The sequence below is a fragment of the Dioscorea cayenensis genome, chromosome 18, assembly GCF_009730915.1.
Source record: "Dioscorea cayenensis subsp. rotundata cultivar TDr96_F1 chromosome 18, TDr96_F1_v2_PseudoChromosome.rev07_lg8_w22 25.fasta, whole genome shotgun sequence".
Taxonomy (NCBI): Eukaryota; Viridiplantae; Streptophyta; class Magnoliopsida; order Dioscoreales; family Dioscoreaceae; genus Dioscorea; species Dioscorea cayenensis.
The window spans coordinates 18120859-18127868 of NC_052488.1; positions in this window are offsets into that span (position 1 = coordinate 18120859).

Genomic DNA, 7010 nt, shown 5'->3' on the forward strand with positions numbered 1-7010 from the left:
TTGAATTTGAACCCCAAAGTTTCTATTTTTCTAGTAGTTTCTCTGTTTTCCTCTCTTTAGATCTTCATAAGTTTGTAATGGTTTGTCGGTTTTCCTTGTGATGGTTTGGTTTTATTTTATGAAGTATGTTAAATTATAATTTTGTCAATTGATTTTTATTCTGTCTTTAATTGAATAGAATGTGCACTTTGAGCAATGTGTTTGCTGAATTTTCTTTTCATGCCCAATGAATATGTTTTTTTTATTGTGTATGCTCACCTTTGAATGTGTTAGGATGGCACCTTCCCATTTGTTTCTTAAGAGCAACCTGAGCTACCGGCTAATGAGTCTTTTGAGCCCTAAAGCCTGTCCTCAAACCGTTCGGCTTCAGAATGAGATGGTGTCATTCATAACATATTCAAAGAGAATCTCTATTTGCAAGGTTTGTAAACTTTGTGGTGAATGTCAATGTTAATATGCACTTGTGATGGTTTAAATTTATTTTAAGAAGTGTGTGGTGTGTTGTTAAATTATAATTTTGTCAATTGATTTTTATTCTATCTTTAAATGAATAGAATGTGCAGTTTGAGCAATGTGTTTACTGAATTTTTTTTTTCATGCCCAATGTATATGTCTTTTTATTAAGTATGTATGCTCACCTTTGAATGTGTTAGGATGGCACCTTCCCATTTGTTGCTTTAGAGCAAACTGAGCTACGGGCTAATGAGGCTTTTGAGCCCTAAAGCCTGTCCTCTAACCATTTGGCTTCGAAATAGGTTGGTGGCATTCATAGCACATTCAAAGAGAATCTCTATTTGCAGGGTTTGTAAACTTTGTGGTGAATGTCAATGTTAATATGCACTTGTGATTGTTTTTATTTTATGAAGTGTGTGGTGTGTTGTGTGTTGTTTTGTTTTATTTTAATTGAATGGAATGTGCAGTTTATCTTTAGTTTTAACTGGGCAATGGAAGTCATATAATTCAACACTGTTTATCTTGTAGTTGATTTGGTTAAGAAAAGAATGAGAAGACAAGTTCTAAAGTATAGTGAATTTTGGACGATTATAAAAATTAAAAATCAATATGAATAAATTATCGCTTTACAATATTAGAGTGGAACAAACAGACATAATTATCTAGATTAGATGGTTAGGACCAAGATAGTAAACACTATGTACATAGGATTATAAAAATTTAAAATCAATATGAATAAATTATGGCTTTACAATATTAGAGTGGAACAAACGGACATAATTAAATAGATTAGATGGTTAGGACCAAGACAGTGAACACTATGTACATAGGATTATAAAAATTAAAAATAAAATTTTTTTAAGAACATGATCATAAAAATAGATGGTTAGCAAAAAAATTTTTTTTTTTTGTTGATAATTTAGCTCTGCCAATTTCATGGTGCAGAATTGGCAGAGCTACCTTCTCCACTAGCAATTTTTTTATTGATAATTTAGCTCTGCCAATTTGGGTTTGTTTCATCAAAACATTAGATTTTTTAAGTCCAAACTATGGGTGGTTTTATCTGCATTGTTTGCATCTTGAGCTAATTCATGTTTGTCAACAATACTTTCATTACCTTAGTTTGGTATGCTCTTGTGTTTGCTGAATTTTCTGTTCATGCCCATGATTTATTTTTTATTCAATTGAGTTTAGTATACAACTATGGAACTTTAACATCTAGGTTAAAGCTTAGAGGGCAAGTAACTTAAGTTATTTATTGGATTCAATTTCAGTGCCAGAAGCAGACTTATTTATAATTAAGATGCATTACATTCTACATGGAGTAGAGAAGCATGCAGGGTATGTAGACTTTGTCTGTGCAGATTAGATGTCAAAGATTGAGATCCTAAACATGGCTCAATAATTGAACATAGTTGTAGAAGGGTGTAGGATATGGTGGATGGATGTAAATAATGATTATAGGAAGTTCAAGAAAATTATAACAGACTTAGATGCTCTCGCAATAGCCATGTCTGTGTATTCCTCAAGAAATACTCATGTCCGCATAGCTGTTAGAGATAATGGGTGGCTGCATAGAGCAAACTTGGGTATGGATGGTGATGTTGTTGGTGGCACACATGGGACAGATGGTAATACTACTACATCAGTTGACCCTACTGATGAGGATGAAGATCACGAAGAAGATAACTTGGAAGAGATATTGATAGGGATATCAGGAAAAGGGAAAAGGTGGATGAGGAAATTGAGTTTGATGAATCAGACTACAACTTTGATGATGACTTTGACGATGAAACAAATGGAGGAGAATGCCTGTCTAATGCTCTAGTAATTGTCACCAGCCAAAAACAACCAGACTTGGGTGATGTAGGCACATTATAGTCTGATAATAAAAACTCTGATGTGCTACATTCATGTTCATCAACTGATTCAGAAGGGGTGAGACCATCAAAACCATCATGTGCAGAGTTTAATGAGGAAGTTGACATGAGAAACCCTCACTTCAAGATTGGCATGAAATTCAGGGACTTTAAACAATTCAAAGAGGCAGTGAAAAATTATGGAATTAAAAACAGATATGTCATGAACTTCATGCCCAACACAAAAACCAAATGCAAGGCTTATTATGCAAAAGGCTGTGCATTCTACTTGTGGGCCTCCCCAATGGCAAAGGATGGGATAACTATTCAGATAAAATTAGGTGTGGGAAAGAACATAAGAACAGACATGTGAATGCCAGTTGGATTGCAAAAACATACATGGAGCAATTCAGGGCTGACCCTGCATGGAAGTTGGCTGGGATTACACAGGCTGTGAAGATTAACCAAGAGGTTGAAATAACAAGGTTGATAGCATTTAGGGCCAAAAGCATTGCCTTAAGTTAATTATCTATAGGATGCTAGGATGGTAGGTTGGTTAATGATTACTGGCTACTAAACTCTTTTTTTTTTTTACTTTTTATTTCTTTTCATTTTTTGTATGCTTGCATGTGTGATTTAGGACAATAGATGGGGATGAGAAAAGACAGATGGTAAGGATTTATGATTACAAGCTAGAGCTACGTAGGATCCACCATGGCTCAACAATTAAGTTCAGATGTGACCAAGGCATGTTCGAGGCAATGTATGTGTGTCTGTTACCTCTTAGAAGTCGGTTTCTAGATGGCTGTAGGAGAATTATATCTGTGGATGGGTGTTTTTTTGAAAGGGTTATATGGGGGCCAGTTATTGACTACAGTAGGCATAGATGCTAACAACTCCATTTATCCTATAGCATAGCTTGTTGTTAATAAAGAAAACAAGGAAAATTGGGTATGGTTCTTGCAGCCGTTATCTGAAGATTTAATGATCATAGATAGTCAAAACTGGGCCTTTATGAGTGATAGACAGAAGGTATGTGTAGAAACTGGCAACTAATATTGTGTTTCATTGGTTTATCGCTGACTACTGGTTCATATATTATTTGTTTTTCTTTTCTTGTAGGGATGGTGTGTCCAAATTAGGGCTTAATTAGTGCAATAGATGAGTTGTTTCCTGCTAGTGAACATAGATTTTGTGTGAGGCACATCCACAACAACTTCAGGAAAATCTTTAAAGGAAAGTTACCTAAAGACCAGATGTGGATATGTGCAAGGGCTACTTACCCAGCGGCATTTAATAGAGACATGAATACTTTGGCTGGAATGTCTCAAGGAGCCTTTGGTTACCTTAGAAAAATAGATCCAAAGCACTGGTGTAGGGCATATTTCCATGAAAAATTTAAGTGTGACATATTATTGAACAACTTATGTGAGTGTTTTAATGACCAAATTCTTGAACCAAGAACAAAAGGTATAGTATCATTGAATGGGATTATCAGAACAAAATTGATGGTTAGAATACAAAGGAGGAGAGATTCTATAAAAAATTGCACAACCAGTCATTGCCATAAAATTCTAAAAACATTAGAGAAATACAAACAACAGAGTTATCTTTATACTACAACTTGGTCAGGGGGTTCAGGTATCAAGTCTTAGGCATTGGGAGACAATTTCTTGTTGATAAAGATGAGTCCAGCTGTTCTTGTAGGGTTTGGCAGCTAACAGGTGTGCCTTGCACACACGCAGTATCTGTGATATATTATACTAAGAAAAAACTAGAAAATTTCTTGCATGAGTGCTACAGTATTGGCATATATCTAGATACTTACAGGCACACCTTAAACCCCACACATGCCAGGGATTCTTGGCCTAGAGCTAAACAGCAAACCATGATACCACCTATGCCCATGAACAAGAATAGAGGAAAGAAAACACTGCTAAGGAGAAAGGAGGCTGATGAAAATACCATTCAGTTCAATAAGGAAAAGGTGGCCAACAGGGGAGGAAGAGTCACTTGTGGGGTTTGTGGAGCAAGAGATCATAGTAGAAGATACCATGGTGAACAGGTATCAGTTGTGCTTGCATTGTAATGTTAACTAAATTCATTCGTAAGTCAGCTACTCGATGATTTTCATTTATTTACTTTTCAATGGCAGGGTAACATGGATAATGCAGAGTCAAGCGGGTATCAACACAGGCAGCCAGATGGTGATTTATGTGTTGACATACCAATACAACTGCGTCCACTGGTATTGTGGTCACATTTAATGTAAATCAACATAATTGGTTGCATACATTACACAATAAAAAATTTTCTTCTTGCCCTACTTCAAATAAGATCCTGAAGAACGTCGGCAATCGTCTGATGATGGTGGTGGGCCAAATAATAGCATGCAAGATAAAATTAGACAAGAAGTAATTTATGCAATGATATAATATATTATATATATATTACATTTATTATATATATTTTATGAAATAATGACAACTCGGTCTATTGAAATTAAGATCTGCTCTATTTGGTGTGCTCTAGGTGCATTGTGCAAGGCAAGGCATCGAGGTAGAGGAAGGCACAAGTCATCAAGAGTTCACCCGGGAGCCTGTATCACAAGTAAGTATCTCTTAATACTGCAGATTTCACTTTCACTTACAGCCCTTACACCTGTACTTACTTCTTTCACACATGATAGGTAATTTCCACGCTTGAAGAAATTGTCCCTGCTAATACTGACATTATTACTGACAGAGGAAATTTGATGAGGAGGAGAAAGCTAGGCATCAGGAAGGGAACTGATAATACCACCTTACAAGAAGCAGATAAAAGCACATCTGTCCATGGAACACAGTACACAAAAAAACCTTGAGGAAAAGGTAAAAAGGTTGATAAGAAATCAAAAGAAGGAGATAATTGCAGAAGGGTGTGGCTTCCCCTAGGAATTGGAGCTCCTACAGGTGGTGGTGTTACACAAGGAAGACCATCTTAAGGGCCTTGTTTATGGATTTGAGGTTTGTTTCCCTTCTTTTTTTTTTTTTAATTTTGGATGTGCTTGTTGTGGTTTAATGGCCATGCTAGTGATGGTGATATCCATTTTGAGTACATTATTTAACACTATATATGTATATAAACAGTTACTGTTGTAAATGTGATTTTGTTAGACTTGAATTTCACTATATCATTCAACTATTGTGACTATTCTTGAATGAAATTAATTGAATGCATTAGAACAGATGACGGATGAAATTGCTTATTTCTTCTTTGATTATAAAATGTTTAAAATGGTGAAATCTATACTCAGATGAACACAAGTTGCATAATGTTACATAACAAAAATCTCCAATTCAATATGGAATTAAATATTTTGTAGGTCACTCACTCACTTTTTGTTATTTTATTTCGGTCACTAAGTTTTTATTTAGTATCAAAATAGTTACCAAACTTCATGTTTTGTTCTTACTTAAGGCTAACGTGGACAACTCTGCTGACGTGGAGGCTCCATCCCAGACTGAGGACGTGGCAAGCAGTGCTGACTATGCTTTTTTTGGCATCAACATTAGTTGCATGGATGTGGTTACTCGTGGGTACCTTCCGGAGAAAAGAAATCAAACTTGAGTAACTTTTATAATACAAATTAAAACTTGGTAACCGGAAAGAAATAAGTTCAAAACTTAGTGACCTATCAAAAAATTAATCCTGCAAGGACATACATATCAATTTCAAAACCAATATGTATTATATACTATCAGGGGCATGTGTACAAGTATAGAATTAATCATCAACCCACGCGCTTTCAGGCTTCAGCCAACCACACGAAATTTGAGCAGTAAGCCCACATCCACAACTGGAGACCCGTTTCATGTTTAATGATAGTCAAACTCAAGATCTCTTAAATGTTTTACATTCATTTTTGCAATGAGACCAATATTATTGGGCTATAAGCCAAATGATTTTTTTAGAAGGTAGAGAAATACCTAATATCAAAGGACATACTCAAAATAGACCTCCTCAAACAACTCTTAGTTTTTATAACATTCATGTGAGGGCAATTTCAGATTTTTGTGGGTTAAAACCACTGATCACCTTTAATTCGGGGTTCTTATTCATTTCTCTTATTAAATTAAAAATATTTATCTTAGCCAATAAATTTTGTTGTCACATTAACACTCATGTACTATTAAAAATTGGAAAAGGAAGATGAAAGCCACAGCTACTTCCCTTATAAAATTATTTATAAAACTAGCAAATAATCATTGTAAAAAATCATCACTAGTTTTATTAATTTCAGTTATTCGCTTTCTTGTTTTTGTCGTATTTGTATTCACTATTAGTGAGATCAAAGACGGACCTTTATGCTTTAGTATCTAGCTTGCTTATTGTCTTTATATATGTTGCTTTATCATGGATCTATTAGTTATTAATTCATATTTATGCCAAGATGAATTTTTTTTTTACTCAATTAAATTGTAAGTTTTTTTTTTCTTTCTTAAAGTATTGTGGACAATGACAAGGTTAGGTGGAAGGATAAAATGTGATAAAGACCCGAGACCAAAACAAATATTTAATGAAAGCTCAAGAATTCTCTTTTTCAAGCAAGATCATAACCTATTGAAAAGGATGAACTTGACAAAATACAGAAGCTAGTTTTAATTTCAGAAAGCCTTGATATATTTTTTTCACTCATATATATACAACCGAGCATCA